The following is an 18,218-nucleotide window of genomic DNA, read 5'->3' as shown; positions in this document are numbered from 1 at the left end:
TAGCAAATGCATTTGCTAGAATACTCGCGAAAAGCCAGCGTGAAAGGATGCGGACAAAGCCAAAGAGAAATCGCTTGTGTTTTCAGGCAGAGATTGTCTTTTCTCAACCCCCGTTGCCATCCTTGCCCATCGGGCTCTCACTCACCCGAAGGGAGCAAGAGTCACCTGTAGCGGGGAGCAGCCTTCAAGCAGCGGCCGATGAGGCCACCCCAAACGGGAGGATGCCCGGGAAGGTGCTTGGGCTGCTCTCTCAACGCGGGCCCCTCGCAGATGCTCCCAGCGTGGACCACACGAGGAACGACAGGGCAGCCCCGGAGCGACGGGGCGGGCAGGGCGCTCCCCGCCGGGCCGGCACCGGCAGAGGGAGCCGGGGATCGCTCCAGAGCCGGCACCGCCGCGCTCCGCCCGCCCCGCAGCCCCCGGGGCGAGGGAGGGGAGGAGAGCCTTGCCCTCTCCCACGGAGGGTTTTTGCACTGCGAATTCTTAACGTTAGGCGGTAGTTGCTGAGCACAAAGGAGGGAGAGTGCCGCGCCGGCTCTGAAATGCAGTCTCCCGGTTCGAGGGAATTTTTCACCAAATCATCACTATTTCCCTTCAGGTTTTTATTGCGATCATTGCTCCAAATACCACTAATAAAAATAGTAATAATGATAAAAACCTGTTCCCCGGTCCTCAGTTTTCCCCTCTGGGACACTCTGACTTTGATAAATGCAAAACGCTGCAGTGATAATGTACTGACAAAATCGACAACATTAACAAAAACTGTAACCGTAATTCAGGTACGCGTGCTTTGAAAGGAGATGAGCCTACCTCTTTTTTTAGTCCTGTGGAGTGGGAGCAGCCTCAAGAAGAGCAGGTCTCCCTACAGATTCCCCGGCCATACCACAGCCACCCCACGGTGTAACCTCATGCAGGCAGTGGCCCTTCTGCCCCCGCTGTGGCTTAGCTGTGCTTTTCCAGTGGGGTCAGTCTCCCCTGGGAACCCACTGGTACAGACGAGCTTTCAGGGGCCAGTGCAGGTATTTCTCCATCTCATCTATTCAGCTCCTGTTCCTGTCCTGTGGGGGCCACTTGGGCTGTTTATCCCACGACACATCTGTCAAAGGAGGGGATGCTATTCAACCCCTTCCCAAAATGGGGACCCGTGATGGATGGCTTCAACAAGATCACCCAGGAAATGTGTAGCACGGCAAGGAACAGAGCAGCGATCTGACCTGTGAGCCATCCTGCCTCTGAAATGTGGGGTACCCCACAGAGAGTTACTGCATCATTGACGTTCAAAAAAGGACAGCATCTTACCCCAGGGTTCAGCTGAAAACAAAACCAAGCTCTCTCTGAGGTTCAATGAGTGTGGGTAACTCTTTCACTTCCCTGCCCTTCTGCATTATTTGCTCATTTGTTTTCTTTTCTTTTTTTTTTGTTTTTTAATATATATATATATTTTGGTACCTCAGGAATCGTATCGGGAATATAATCAGCCGGGTTAGGAAACAGCATTGCCAGAATATCCTGAGAAAAGAAGATCGTGAGTTATTTCTGACCAAGGCAGGAGCTGGAAGTATCTGCATCTCTGAGCGCCCGGAAAGCTTGTTCTCATGAGAACTGAGCTTTGCACCGCACACTCAGGAGGGCCAGAGCTCAGGGATTTGGAGAACCCCCCGATGGCCAAGAAAAATGGGAGCTATCGTGTGGTAGTACTGAGGTCACCCTACCTGGGTCACCCTGGAGGAGGTCTCAGCTAACCATGACTCTTGAGCTAGCACGGCTCCTGGACACCGCCACGGCTTTGCAGTGGCTCTTGGGTGCCTGCCCCTTCTAGGAGCCTCCCCCTCTTCTCCCACTCCCCCATTCCGGCACTGCTCTTGGGATTATTTTTTTTCCCCTCTGACAAAGCACATACAGATGGTGCGTTGTCTGCCACAATCAAGGGGCTCAGGTGGGTAATAGAGAATGGCAGAACTTGGCATGTACTTGTTTGCCTTAGTGCAATTTTCCCATAATTGCACTTCCTAGCTTTTCAGCATCTGCGAAAGATCAGCTTGTGACACAGCAAAATCGGCCTCGCACTTTTCTGGAGTTTGCATCAGGTTAGAAATCAGGCATCCTTCTTTAGGCTTAAATCATTTTGGAAGGGTGGGGAGAGAACCACCCCATTTTTGTGCATAGTCAGACTGGCTGGACTTTAAAGCCCAGCAGGAAAAGCACAGCCTGTCAAACATATTTAGCTCAACCCTCTGGTGTTGCTTTTTTTGGTTTATTTTTAGAAAGGTATTGATGAATCTGGCACAAGTTCTTTTAATTTGCACAGGTCTTGAGGTGAATTCACTGAAGATTGAATGAGAGGGATTCCTGGAACAGACCGAAGCCAAAACTTGGGACTCAAAATAGTTCAGAGATGCAAAGAACAGGCAGAGGTTGTGCGGATGGATAGCTTTACTGCGACAGGCGACTCTCTTACCTCTCCTTATAACCTCCATTTCTTTCCTGTGGGCTTCTCTGGATGCCAATAATACAATAGAGAAATAGTGAGGAATAGAAATAACTTTAGGACTGAAATGACTGACCTCCATTGTCACCTGGGCGCGGGCAGAACTAGACTGTGGCGCATCCAGGCGCTAAAGATGACAAAGAGCAGTCCCTGCCTCAAGGAGCCTGCAGTCACAGTGATTGGAAACAGAAAACAAACCTTGGAGGTTTGTGGGGAAATACCTTCTGCTTAGACAATCTAGGAGACAGCCCGGGATCATGCTCTGTTATTTATCAAGGGTTGCAGGTTTTTGTACTCGAACAAGCGTCTATTCTTGTATCTTCCCCAGTATATTTCAGATTTCTTCAAGCTGAAGCATTAAATTGAGCTGCTGGAACAAATACTATGCAGAAATTAAACTTGGTTCTAAACAAATGGGAGAGCAAGGTTTACTTTTCTGGAAAACCTCAACTTTAGTGATCCTCTTACACGTGTTCACAGCAATAACCACTATTCAGCCAGGCAGCATTGTATTTTTTCAAAGTTTCTGCAGTGTTTTGTTCCTTATCAACCCCTCTTTGTAGCCCCTGAGTAGTCCCAGGGATTAGTTTATGTTCCCTCTTGGTTTGAGATAAATAAATCTCCGATTTTGTTAGTGGGGCTTTTCAGGTCAGACAGTCACCCATTCCTCTTCTCTACTTTAAGGAATAGATTTTTGTCCATTTGTAATAAAATTTTAAAGAATATCATCATCTTAGTTTAGGCTCAGAATAAAACTATCATAAAAGGGAAAATAGAAGCACTAAAGAAAGCTATTTTTTCACTTTTATTTTGTTGATGTTGCTTTTGCTTTCAACATAGATGAAACCAGGGCTGGATCCAAACAGCTTTAGTAGTGTTGGACACCCAAAGAAAACAATACCTGCATATGGCATAAGAACTGCGTTAAACTGCCAGAAGAGTTCAGTTTCATGAACCTACCAGAGCAAAAAGAATAAAATAAGTTTACAGAAAAATTCTGAAAAGAAAGGAGGTTTGTTGTGGTTGATTTTTTTTTTTCCAAATAGCCTCAGCTCAAAATGAGTTTTGTTTATTTCCAGTTTGGTCTTTTCTTGATTTTTTTTTTCTTTTTTCTTTCGTTAGAGTCTGTAGCTAAATACACACCTTTCAGCCATATCTCAGTGCTTCCTGAGGATGCTCAGATTGAGGTTTTGGCCTCACATACATACATATATACACACACTTTAAAAAGGCACGAGAGTGCAGCTTGCTGTGGCTTTTGCCAGTGAAGCAAAAGCCAACCGAAGACTAACTACTGTCTTAGCAACAGAGGGCTCTTCTGTATTCTAATTACATCAAGTAATCGGAGCTAAATCTCTTTCCACTTGAGTTATACTCCAGACCTGCAAAGTGATACCCAAGCCACTACTTTATCCAAATATTCTTCCCGTGTGATGAGTAGCAGGAAACAATCTTCGCGGAGCTGCCTACATTAATACTGAGCATCTGGCTATGCCTAAGGAATGATGCTGCAATCCCTTCTAAATCCTCCTTTTGCAGGAGAGTCGGGCAGGGAGTTAACTCTTTGGCTGCAGGGGATGAGATGATATCCCTGGACCCGCTACAGTGCAAAACCTGACAGAGCACTTTTAGCCCCAGCTGTGTGGGCAGGCACAGCGCAGGGGCAAGCGGCAAAAGGTGAAAGTAGACAATGCTGAATTCTTCTTCCATGCCAACCCAGCAGCAATACTGACTCACGAGCCAGGCACAATCAGTGCTTTTTGGCCCTGTAGATAGTGCTAGATAAATGCAGCAATGTACTGGTCCCAGGCAGCAGGGACCGTGCCCGAATGAGCTTATGCGTTCATGGCAACAGATGATGTACAGACAGCGAAGTGAAGTGCTGCTGCAACAGAAGGAGCCAAAAGCATCAGCCAGAAACAAAAAAGGTAAAGTTAAGATGAACAAGTAAGTATTGGAGGGTTTAGAAATAAAAGAAAAGGGCCACTTCACACTTGGTATTGGCACAAACTGCAACATGATTTAATACCAGAAAACAACCAGAACAGCAAGAGAAGAGGGGTTTGCACCTAACAATATCACTGTGGGAGCAGGAGATGTCTGCGTGGGACAATATAGCTGTCCCTATGAATCGAGGTCTAGGGCTATGTGCTGAATCTCAGCTTAGAGAAAGTTAGTGGGAATGCTCCTATTAATTTCCAAGAGGACAGGATCTTACCTCTTAAATTTAGGAACACAGTGAAAAGAGCTTTTCTCAGGATGTGTTGATTTTATCAAGAGATGCCAAATAACGAACATGGAAGGGAACAAGCCATGATGATGTGACAGCACTGTAGCCCAGAGAGCAACACAGGAGTAGCTGCTGAGATGGCCTCAGCATCCTCCATGGGGACAAAAAGTTATTTTGCCATCTTTTCCTGTCCTTTGGGTCTTCCTCCCAGAGAAAACAGAAGGCTTCCATGTCCACGGGGTGTGATGAAGCAGGTAGAAGATGCACCACCTTGCTGCTGCCAGTAATTAGCAGGTTCCTTATCATCAAGGTAGTTCTAAATACCAGGACTGGGAAACCTGGCTGTTGCATCCTGCCCGTATTGTAATTCAGTATGTTCTGCTGTCTGCTTTAAAGCTGCCAAACTAAAAACGAGGTCCACGTTTCAGACAAAAGCAGCAGTCAATCATGATTCCTAGAAGTAGCTGAAAATTTTTAGAGGTTTCTTCTGTGAAAGAAAGGGTCTCTCTCTCATCTTGAAGGTTTTTTTGGTGTTTTTCTTTTTTTCTTTTGGGTGAAAATGGTATAGTTTAGGGCCTTCTTTTGTTGGAAAGCTAAGGATTACTTCTAGTAATAAAAGGTTATTGTTTGGGGGTTTATTTGAACAAACTGATAAATCACGAGGTAAGGGCTTGGAGGGATATTGTACTTTTTCCTTTTTGGCTGTCAATTCTGCACTCTTTTGGCTCTAAAACTACCTCATCCTTCTGCTTTTGCCTAAATAGAAAGTAGATACTTGAGGGAGGTGAAAAAAGAAGGGAAACAAAAGATGGAATGGAAAATAAGAAAATTAAAATTGTATATAAAAAAATGAAAAAGCCCACAAAACTTTTCAAACTTGCATGAACTCAAAATTGCTTCTCTTTCTCAAAGTGCTCTTTGGATGAGCAACAATGCCCCTTGCCATGGTGTCTTCATTAGAGGTCAGTTGTCTCAGAGAGAGGGAGAGAGGAACCGTGTGACCCCCTGCTCCTCTGCAGCATCCAGCCTTGTATGCACCATGTGTCAAATAACAGAGCGACATCTGGGTGGCTTCCCTTCCAGCCCCTGTGCCTCGCTAACATCAGCTCTGAGTATGTACACTGGATCCCAAACTTTTCAGCCCAACCACTGATACTGTGCTGGGGTGGGTCTTCCAACACAAGCTCCTGCGTTTCACAGAGTGGTTACCAGAGAAGCCCTGTTAGAACTGGTGGCTTGGCAAGACATCGCAGAGATGGCAATCACATTCTGCAATCTTACAGTGATGAAGGGGGGTTGCAACGCAGTCTGCTGCTCTGGGTGGATTTTTAACTTGGGCATATGTATGTGTACATGTCTGCTGAACTTGGTTACCAGAAGAGGTGGGAAAGAGAAGGTGTTTGCATCTCATCCTGGGTCTGAATGTCACAGAAGTCTTTCAAATGGCCTGGCTGAAAAACCCAGATCAAAATAGCCTTTAATTCTGGAGAGAATCCAGTCAAGATCTACCTCACTTTAGATCATGCCCATCTCTAGCTAAAACTGAATTCTTGCCCAACAGTCTTGCAGTCACATCGCAATTAAAAACACTCGGTTTACTTTCAGATGCAGCTTGTAGCGATTTTGTCCTCTCGCAGTCAGCTATGAGCTTGGAGGAGGTAAAGGGTATTATGTGACTGCCACATCCTGCGTGCTTTCCTACCTAGATATTGTAAATTATGTGTACAATGGGCCCTGTTACTGTGCAATAACAAGAAGAAAATCACTGCAATGTACATCTTAATGCATTGTCTTCTTCAGCCCAGTTCCACAGGCAGATATGGTTCTGCTTTCCTTTCTGACTTGCTGTCAGCAGCCCTTCTCCATATACATGCATAATATATATTTTTATAAGCAGGGAAGTAATTGCTTCAAATCACCCAGGAGATTCTCACCAAGCTGCTCTGTCTGAGCACCAGTGCTCGTCCAGGACAAGGGGAAAGTGGGCTGTCGCTTTCATCTGATTGCCTCAAGCTCCCTCCACAGACTGACTTGCCCTGTGTCAGGCCAACCCTTGCGCAAGCCAAGAGTCACCTGGAAACAATCTCCCATAAAACCAGCTCCGTAAAAGCTACAGCTACTCACTTTGATAGTTCCCAAATTGCCTTTCTCTCTCTCTTTTATTTTTCATAGGACCAGTAAATGGTAAATTGGTCCCCAGTAATCTACTGGAAGGAGCCAAGAGGTGCTCAGGAATATCGTCCTGTTCTAGAAGCTCAGCTATCTGCTACTGAGCACAAACAGGGGCCTGCAGAATTATCACCCCCTGTAACTCAAAAGGATGAGCCAGAATGACTTTTCTCATGCTCCTTGGGAGATGGTAGAGCTTCCAGCCTGCTCTGATTGCTGCTGGGTACCCATGACTTCAGCCCTGGAAAGAGCAAAGCCCTGAGGGACTCCTTCTCCTTTTGGAAGTGAGAGAAATGAGATCTTTTCTGCTCACATGCAGGTTTTGTACTTCTTTCTTGCTCAGGATTAGTGTCAGGCAAGCCTGAGGGTCTGCACGATAGAAGTAAGCCCCTAGAGAGGTCTGTGATGCTGTATGTAGATGGGAACCCCGAGGAACCCAAGCTGGGCAGGGCACCCAGAGCTCAGGCTTTAGCTGCTTGCTGCAAAACATCCTCCAGGGATGCGCAGGTAGTTTGGGAGCAAATGCGTGAAAGGAGGTAATATCTACTGTAAGAAAGATGAGACCTGTCAGTCCTTGGAAGAAAAGGACACAGAAGATGTGTCTGAAATGAGAACAGAAGGAAGGGCCATGAAGCAAGCCAGGACAGCAGCGAAAGCAGGAGTCTGGGTTTTGTGCATACACAGACCTGAAGGAGGCATGCATATTGCCCAAGTCCTCTCTTTTGGCCAGGAACACCCAGAAAACTGGCTATCCTGGCCTTTTTCCATCCTTTCCCAGCCTGGGTTTTTGTGATCTGTTTCCCTGGCCACTGGAAATTTACTATAAATACCAGGTACTGAGCAGCCGTTGTATACTAATATCTCCTAACCACCCTTTCTAGCTGCCCAAGGCTGCAAATGATGTGAAAATTGCATATCCCAGTCCTGGGCCTTAGTAGCTATTCAGGGGTTTGGCCACATGTCATTTGTTATTCTTGACTTATGCATACATTCTTCTTATTTATTTTTTGTAAACATTTGTGTATAATTATTCACTCCAGAGTTTCCAGTGATTTTCCCTGGCTCGCAGATGTGGCAAAGCTTGTTCCCTGCATCCAGGAAAGAAGGGCTTTTTTGACTACTGCAAAATGGGATCCTGACAGATTTCAATCTGCTGCTTCCATGTCTGTTCTTGTGATACTTAGCTACCCATGGCAAGAGACAATTAGCTTTTTAAATATAAACCAGAAATGGTCCCAAGCCACAGATTTCACATCCAGATCCAAATTTGGGGCAGTTCAGATTTGGCCTGACATTTTGGGTTTGGGCCCAGGCCTGACTCTCCTTAGGAAGCAGTTTGACATTTCCAGTTCTGGGAAGCTCCCCTCCCCGGGTTAGCACCCCCAGGGGCTGGCCCTTCGCTGCCGAAAGCTCTCCCGCTGCTCCGGGTTTTTCAAAAGCCCCTGCCTGTCATTACTGCAGCTAATTCAATTGCTGCAGTGACGGGTGTGCGCCTTCCATGATGCTGCTGTGACATTTGGGTTCCTGCGAGTGCTAAAACCTAGATGAATCGGGCGCTCTGCAGCGATGTGTTGCTCATGTGGGGGGAAAAAAGTGATCAAATAGTAAGAGTTCTCAGGAATTCAGGTTAAATCTCTGGCCATCTGCCTGTAGCTCAGACCCCTCAGTTACCCTTACATGCGGTGGTAACATTATGTTCAGATTACAGGACACAGAAGCAGGATCCCAGGTTTCAAAGATCCCACCTGCCCTAAAAATTCAGTATATGGCCTTAAGCATGTTACTCAACAGCCATGTGTCTCCAAGGTGGGGAAAACTATGCCACCTACTAGGTATTGACTACCTCTCCAGGGCAGGCAATGTCTCCCGCTGATCTCCACTGCTGCAACAAACTCTTCAGTTCAGTGTAATTAACTTTCATTAACTGCTGGAAATAATGACCTGAGCTGTAGTTCACGTTGTGATGAACCGAAGAGTGTTTCCCTGGAGAATATTGTGCTTCTGACCCACCTTTTCCCTGGCCAAGCAAGCTGTCCCTCAGTGCCTGATATTTGTTTTGTGGAGTGCACCTTGCGTGTGAATTTTCAGTTACAATTTTATTCTGTTCTCCTTTTTTCTCAATTCAAAGGCTCTTCTTCAGTCATTTTATAAGCAGGTCATCAACAGAACTGGATCCTTCCATGAAAGGGTTGAATTTGGCTTTTTAATTTATTTTTGTATAACAAATATAACATAGAGACACACTATGCCTGAGGTTTAGTCAGTTGTTTTACAGATAATTTTAGACTGATACACCATCACACTCAGCTTATAGCTCATCTCCTTTCATCAAGAGTGAGGTGCTACAAGGAGCTTACATAAGCAGAGTTCACCAAGCTCAAAATCAAGCTACCAAAGCAAGAGATCTCTTAAACATTGAAGTTAAATCGTTCTCTTCATGACTATTACCCAAGAATCACTTTACAACCACAATAGGTTTATCTCCATAATTTCTCTGAGAGGTGATTACTGCAACCTCTGAAGGGAGAAAACTGAAGCACAGAGAGATGAGGTGATATGCTCAAAATGACACAGGACTTTTTATAGCAAAGCTCAGAAAACAGTTGAGAGCTCCTCAATCCTCTTGGTCTTTGTCCATGAGATCATACTTCCTTTGATATGCACACCATTCATAGGCACCGAAATTGTATTAGGAGATCACAGAAGGATCCCTGCAAGTATTTAGCCTAATTTTAGCCCCAACATCGACTTTCAGAACATCCTTTTAAGAGAAAATGCCTGGCAGCAACGACACTGCAGCGAGCTTGAGGGAATGATGCTGGCGTTACAACAGGCTCCAAATGGGCTCATAATGTCTGAAAGCATTCATTAAACAAGGCCCACAGATAAAACACACATATGACACAGTTCTTTATAAAGGCAGGCTTTTACAGGCCAAATGCTGAGGAGCCTTGTGAGATTACTAAATACTCCAAAGGGAAGTGCTTGGAAGCCTATTTCTTGGGACACAGAGAACCAGCCTGGAAAAATGCCACAGAGAGGAGACTCTGGGGATGGATCAACCCTCCCTCAGGTCCTGGTTATGGATCAAGCTGGTTTTTCCACCCGTATTTTCTTCCATGAAATATAGCCCCTCTGGATCCAGTGCAAGGAGTGCCGAGGAGCAGGAGGAGAGGGGAGGTGCCACCCGTACTCAACTGCAATTGTTTCATCAGTTCCTCACAGCCCACTTGCAAACCAAGGTGACACAAATGAGTTAATTTCCATGGTATACTGGGGCTAATTGGAAACAGCTCTCGATCCCTGTAAAGCATTAAACTAGACTGCAAGTGATAATTGCTCACCTGCTGCACGGCCCTATAAGAGGCAGTGCATTAACTAGCACATGGGGTTTTATCACTTCCCTGGGACAGCAGGGGCTGGACTCCTTCCAGCACCCATAGCCCTATAAGATGCTGGATTAGGTGTGTGGTTTATGGGCACTTGGGCAGGGAGAGCTGGTGATATGGGACCAGGTTCCAGCTTTCATTATGTGCTCTCTCAGGTCAGGGGAGCTTTCTTCTTTTCTCTAGCATGGCTGTGGTATCAAATTGACTTAAGTAGCTTTCTCCCTTCTTGAAGGCCTGGAAGAGAGGTTTAGTACTGTGTTGCAGGGTAAAAGTATAAATGTTTGAAAGTGTAAGGAGCTTAAGTACTTCTTAAGGATCTAGGCCTCTCTATTGCAGGGGTTTGGGCTGCAGAAGTGTTAGAAAGAGTCTTAATCTTTTTATCATAAAATCCAGCAACTCTTATGTTATAATTACTCATAACTCTCCTGTACTTCCTTTTCTTTTTCTCCATTTTCTCTTCTTTACTAGAAAAGCCAGACATTTCTCAGAAGATATGTGCAGTACTTTGCCTGAGAATGGGAGATAAGTTTGTTTGTAACTGTTCTGGGGCTTTTTTGATAGATTGAAATGAGATTTCATTAAGGAAAGCCTCTATTTTTTTGAAGTGCTGACTGCTCTCCTTCTGTAGCCTGAGTGGGAACAGAAGTGCTCATTTCCAAAATTGCAGCTTTTCTCAGGAGAGAGAGATTAGAAATATCTGAGAATTGTAGCAGGACTTCACTAGGGGCTGAAAATGACAGAAATAGAAGAGAATTATTAGAAATATCCATCAGGGGGATCCTGGTACCATCATAAATTACTTCTGTTGTTCAGCAGCAGCTGCAAATCACACAAGAAGCAATGGGGATTGGTGTGCTGAATGACCCATATATCCCAAAGTTTGATGTGAAGCTTAACTTTTTACAGAAGCTATCATGAGACCCTCAAATGTACTGCATACTGCTTGAGACCCTGTCAATTTCTGTCATGGACTGGGACCTGAGACCAAGTCTCCCAATTGTGTTCTTGGATAAGCATAATATGTTAGCAGTAATTTTGGCTTTCCCTGAACAGGTAGGTGGGTGGCTCAGGCATGGGAGAGAGTTATCATGGCTTACTGGTGTCAGCTAAACTGTAATATCTGAGTAGTTCCTGAAGAAGTCATTTTAAAGCCCTCAGAATAAGAGGCAAGTGGCTTTTCAGAATGACCATGTATCTACACCTTCAAATCAAGGAAAGTTATGCCAGGGGAAGAATTTAAACATCCACATGTAATTAACTCTGTTAAAAACACCAGGAAACCAGGCTTTTTTCCATGAGGTTCTTACCACTTCTGTTTCTGATCCTGGTCTTGAAACATAAAGACAAAACCAGGCTAACTTCCAGCCTTTTCCATTGGTGCCTTGATACTCTGGGGCTGAGCCAAGACCCAGAAGCTCAGAGGCCAGCAGAAATGTAATGATGAATATATGCCAGAGGCTTTAGACAGTATTAGATTAGCTTGAGCATGAGGAAAGGGGAAAAAGTTCTGAGCTGTTCTGTCAAAGTGAAATGGAGCATCCTTTTCCCTGGGATCTGTCATGTCCTGGCAGTCCTTCATTAATGGTATATTCCCATCAGGGGGTCACTGCTGGAACAAGGCTTTTGGAAAAAACCACATACCAATTTCTAGCTGGTGGGAGCTGAGAAGGTGCTCTTATCCAGGCAGACTGGTAAAAAGTGGAAACTCTTTCCTTCTAATGAAGATGTTAAAGCAGTTCCTAATGAAAGCATTGCTGTAAGGAGAAAAAGGAGTGTCCTGTGATTATTCACAAGTAGGAAACATTTTATGGCCCATGAACTTCTTGGGAACGACATGTTTTTCAGGTGGTCTGACTGTCAGATGCCTGATTTTGATGGATGATGCTAAGCATGGACATAATCACCATCTTGGTCTCAGAACCAGCCAGTAAGATATGTTAAGATTTTCCAAATGTTTCTCCAACAATAAAAGGAAATGTAAAGTTAATCAAATTGTCATGAGAGATCAGAGCCCAGCAAGGAGGGACTAAGACTGACATTTGAAGTAGAAGCACTAATAAAACAGACGGCTGCTTGCTGATCCTGTCCGTGCTTGTGTTTAATTTAAACAAGTTAACGATGAATGGAGTTTGGAGAGGAGGGGCAGGGGTGCTGTCGAAATCGATGTATGTACCAGCCATTTAAAGAAAGCAGAGAAGTGGTAAATCCCTAGCTGCATGCGAATATCATGCCTCGGCAGAGAGGTTCTGCAAACATCTCTGTTGGCATGTTTGGGGCAAGAGACCATCCTGCTCCCGGCTCTGCCCTCCCTGTGGCTGCTTGCTGCCCAGACAGAAGCGGATAAAGTTAATCCTTGGTGCTTAGCCAAATTAATTCCAGCACCTAAACACCATTAAGATAATCTCAAAAAATAAGTAAGGTGGGCTCACCTCATTTCTTAGTTTTCCAGTTATCAGTCTCTGATATTCCATGCAGGCATGTGTGTGGCTTGAGCAGACATTTCTCTCTGAAGATGTCCTCCACTGTAAATCTCCTGGACACAAGGATCTTGGGATGCTCTTTGAAGAAAGTAGCTGTCGCCTGTTGTACAATGAAGTGTAATGTTGTGGCCCTGCCTGCTCCAAGTGGTAGATAACACAACACCTTGTCAGGCATCTTTCATGTTAAGATGGATCGTTATGTGCCAACATGCTTTTCCCACCCAGCAGTGTTGCCTGGGGAGTTGGAAGGAAGTAGCTCTGTGCATAGCAAAGCCTTGAACTGCAATTTTTCTGTCTTAAGGATACTCATCACCACACACTGCTCCAGCTCTCTGCTCCCTTACCCCAGGAACCATTTTGTCCACAGAGGGGACATTTTATCCTGAAATCCAAGCATTCATTTCCTATAGAAACCCTTCAACCACCATCAGGTGGCAATGAATTTCAATCAGTGCTGCCCTCCAGGCATTGGTTGGACTAGAGGCCTGGAGATGAGAAGCTGCTCTGTTATCCATTACTCATCCCCCAAGCCAGCCTACATCGTGTTTTGTTCTGGATAAATACGATCGGGAGGCAGAAGGACTCCTTCTGTTCCCTGATGCCTTTCATTAGATCCCACCTTGCAAGTGTTGGTTCTGCTGCAGGGCAGCGAGGAGGTCAGGACAGGACGGGCAGGCAGGGTGGCCGGTGGTTCAGCCCCAGCCCATGGGCCAAACAGATGAAGCAGCTCAAACCGCCGCTTCCCTTTGTGCCCTGCAGCGGCACAGCTCCCCGGCCACAAAGCCCTCTCTCTGTGGTGTGCTGGGTGACCCTTGCTCGCCTGCCTTTTTGCTCTTATTCTTCTCCGCAGTTCCTTCCTTTATCAGATTAACTTTAATTAGTGAAATCAGAATCACATGGAGTGGGGAGGAAACAGTCTAAATGCGGCGGATTTATTTTCAGCTGAGGAAAAAAATGAGGTGCATACAGGCTCTCAGGAGGACTTGGATGAGGTTTAGTCTAGAAAACTGTCTGTGGGTGTGAAAGCGTTGGGAGGGCTGGGAGTGTGTGGCAGAATGGGAGAAAGCCAATGTGTCCTTTGTAAAATGTATGTGCAAAGGAGCTGCACCCACACATGAAGCATGTACAGCCACAAGCACGTGCTAGCTGACACTTACATGAGGGAGGCTGGAAATGTCCATGCAAGTCCCTTGTAGGCATCGTGAACCCCAGGCTAGAGTGGTGCTCTGCAGCCTCTGACCCACAGAACCCCAGGAGTTCATCTATGAAATGACTGCAAAACACCCATGCGCATGTACGCATGAACCATAGAGGGGAAAAAAGAAAGCAATAAACCATTTTTATTTGATCGCATGGCAACATGGTACAGGGTAATCTGTACAGGGAGATTTTTCAGAAGATCAAGACAAGTTTGAGAAACAGCAGGCCAGAGCAGAGGTTCTGCTCATGGTTCTGCTCTGACTCTTGTTTCCCTGGAGCATTTATTTGAGGGCCAGGAGACATGAGCATTGCCTCTTGACACTGTGCTTGTGTCCCACTAATGTGACACAGGGGCCACCACATAGTATCACAGTCTTTCCTCATTCACATTACTGCTGTGTCTGCCCCAGTACAAAATCTCACGGTTTTTTGTCTCTCTCATCTTTGGGCCAGGGCTCTTGCTCGCTGCACGTATATTCAGTCTGGCATAGCCTGAACAGACACGTGGCCTTTGGTTGCCACAATGATGGATGCTTTTGAGTGCTTAATCTTGGGAATCCCTCTGACTAAAGAAATTCTCCATTGCTGTTGGCCAAACTTTGCTTCTGACTGAAATCTCTGCATATGACACCTTTATAACACCTCCACGTTACACCGGGTGGCTGGTCCTGGTTTCTGAGCACAGCTCACCCTGCATATTTTCTGGACAGAGTGACTGCCCCAGAATGAACGGTAAAGGGCCTCTGGTTACAAGATGCAGCCCCATATCTTTGCTGTCACTAAAGACGGGTGCATCATCCAGGGAATCCACATTCCCAAATGCTGATCCTCTTGGGTACTGAAGCCACCACCCAGCTGCAGGCACAACAGCTCACCCTGCATATTTTCTGGACATTCCCAAGTGCTGATCCTCTTGGGTACTGGAGCCACCACCCAGCTGCAGGCACTCTGACTTCCAGAAAGTGATGTAAGGTGCTCAATGAGTGAGATCTCATCCAAAAAATGTTCTGGACAGTTGCTGAAACTGGGCCTCCTGGCTACTCTGCTACCTTCCCCAGCTAGGAGTTCTGAATGGGACCCGCTCAATGAGAGTACATTGGGATAAGGGGAAGTATAGGGAGATGAGTACCATTTTATGGTCGAGATTGTATGTGGAAGTGAAGTGTCCCTGTATCTGTTTAAGATATGTAGTGTCTTCTGAGAAGAACTGAAATGGATGAAAATATCCTCCAGTGACAATATACAATGGCAATCAAAGCCAGTGAGAAAATGAGTCTCCCGGCATCTTTTTCAGTGCCTTCTCATGTCTCTGCATAGATATCTGATATTTCATCTTCCTGCTGTTCACCTGCTGGTAACATCGTCAAGCTGACGCACTGAAAAAAAAACCCCATGGCTTAATCTCCCCCTCCTTCTCATTCCTTTCTCAATGTATTTTGCTAATTTTTGTTCCCCTTTGCAGTTCTGCAGTGCAAGCTTTGGGGCACACTCTGCTCCCCACTCCCCTGTGCCAAGCTCCTGTCCAGGGCCACTCCTCAACAGCTAGTCAGCATCCCCTCCACCTCAGGCACTCATCTGCTGGGCTGCAGCTGTGGCACGGGGCAGGAAGGGAAATAAGTAAACAAAAACATTCAGAAGCTTGGAAGGAAGACGACTTTGGTGGCATGGACAAGACCAGACAGTACGGGTGTAGCATAGCAGAGGCTGATTTTCAAAATCCTGTAAATGAAGGACACTGTGAATGGATGTTGGCAGCAGCTGTCATTCACAAGGTTTAAAACAATTTGTGAGACCTCTAGTGGCTCTGGCTGCTGTCCCCAACTCAGCAACTGCCTGGACTCACGGAGGATGAACGTGAGGCATCCAAACTCCCCCTGCCTGCAGGGTTTCTCTCTCTCTCCATCTTGAGTAGGATGCAGAAGATGACAGTGGCCCATAACACTAAAGAAACTTTACTGCTGATGAATATTTGTCGCTTCTCTTGGCCACATAGCACCACCAAAATCCTCTCAGGCAGAATCACAGGGCTCAGGCACACAATCAAGCAACTTGCTACGCACACTCCAGCCAAGATGTCTGGCTGCCCTGAGCCCACAGCACACCTGCAGAGGTCCCCAGGGCTCAAGCTCCAGGCAGGGACCATGAGTGGCCACACTCCGCCTCATTTGAATGGTGTCCGAGGGCACGTGCTGGACCAGGAGGGCTCAGCTGAAGTATGATAAGGCCAGCATGCATCTGAGGCCTCCACATTGTTTCCCCACTGCCTAAGCCCATGACCCTTTTTATGCTCGCTTTTATTAAGGTGGTTTGTGGGCCTCTCACAGGTGCATCTCATATAGGAGTGCAGCAAACCGCCTCTGGCTTCTCCTAGAAATCAGTTCCAGATGTATTGTAGTAGAGCTTTCCTTCAGAGGAAATACATGTTTTCAGGTATGGACCAGTCTATGAAAACTCAGAATATTTCCTACACTGATGAACAAAATCCTTTATTGCAGCTACTCTTCTTTTTGACCTTTCTGTTTCCCTCCAATCTTTGTGCAACATGCTAATATGAATAGACTTAGTTTCTTCTTACCATCCCTGTTCACGTAAGGTTCAAAAATTTCCTTTGTTGCTGAGAGCAGCTCCCCTCAATGTCTCTCTGCCCATGTACTTTGAGGCCTTTCTTCTTTCCATCACCCCCTCCATACCCTTCTCCTGCCATGTGTTCCTGATGACTGAAATCATCTGCAAGCAAAATGATCCTCTTACTCTGTTCAGAGCTATCCTTGACAGGTTTCTGACAATAATATCCAATAGCATAGATTTTAGATTATTTTTATGATCTGTGTGAATTTGATATTGAAACTTGATCATGTATCATAAGTAATTCCCAAGGCCCCACCACTCTGAGTTTTGAGCATGGTCCACCAGGTCTGTTAATGCCATGACAAAGCTATCGGAAAGGCTTTAAAATCAACTCCTGGCTTTGAAACTGGGACCTAAAATCTGTGTTTTTCACTTCAGAGCAGACGGCCTTCTTCCCATTTGAGATTGACTTGGCTGTCCCATGGAGGGCTGCACAGGAGACCACTGATATGCGCAGACATCTTGGTGAGAGACCAGTGCTGAGGGGTGCAGCTTGCCCTGTTCATCCTGATGCAAAGGGGCATTAACACTTTTATCTGTAAGTTTCCAGTTATCATTGTTAATTGACACAATGCCATCATTTTACTAGAAAAAGCCAAACAATCTGTTTAGCAGCATCCCACACTGCCTTCCACATGCCACCAAATATCAAATGCTTTGGTTTCTTGTATCCAGATGCCTTAACTTTTTCATTTTTCACCCTAACCTCTTCCACAGTACCGCTGCAATGTTAATGCAAGAATCTGTAAGTGTAAGGGCAAAGTAAAAGGAATGTAGCTTAATATCCAAGCAATTAGCACAAGGGTTATTGTGCTGAAGGCATTATTCATTTTTAATTATCTGAAGCTGCTGAAAAATTCCTAGGACTGCCTCCAATAGGGTGCATGAATCAAAGCCCACACACAGAATAGTAGCATGTTGCAAAGGCAAGAGGAGAAGCAGTTGGCCCGCTTTCACACAAAGTTTCTCAGCCCTGGCCTGGGACTTCTTGCAGCAGTAGAGCGCCAGCTGCTCACAGCTGAGACCTGTTTATTTCTAGTAGGCATATTCCTGAGCTCACAAAAGTAAGATAATGAAGGGGAAGGAAACAGGAAACATATCTGCATGTTCAGTCGCATTGGTTAATTTGGGACACGTTTCCTCTGATTAAAAAAAAAAGATAATAATAACTTCTGGGTCATATTTGGGGAGGGAGGGAGAGTAGGAATGGGGTTGGATTTTTCAAATAGAAGTGCCACCCCCTAGTTAAATATACTTAATAGACATATTTTCAGGGTGTTTAATTGAACGTGTATATTGATTCACCACACTTGAAAGAACAATATGCATTGGGCATGTCGGCTTCCTGCAGAGAACACAATAAATTCTCTATAATTCAGTAAATTGTAATCAAAGGATGAATTACAAATCTACTTTCTTCTGTCAAGGGCAAGGCAAAGATGGCAATGTACAGAAACAACAAAATAATGTTTGGGGTTTGCTTTTCTAAGTTTATTGAAATTTAATTTTCCACTTCCTCAGGATTTTTCTCTTCCAGCTGAAGGGAGAAAAGATCCCAGCTCCTTTGCAGCTGCTTCTTTTAGGGTCTGCCTTTGTCCAACAGATGGGCCAGACTGCAGGGTTGATGCTCGAGG

This window comes from Charadrius vociferus, unplaced genomic scaffold, assembly GCF_000708025.1.
Source record: "Charadrius vociferus isolate BGI_N301 unplaced genomic scaffold, ASM70802v2 scaffold111, whole genome shotgun sequence".
Classification (NCBI taxonomy): domain Eukaryota; kingdom Metazoa; phylum Chordata; class Aves; order Charadriiformes; family Charadriidae; genus Charadrius; species Charadrius vociferus.
Note: the sequence above shows the minus strand (reverse complement) of the source record.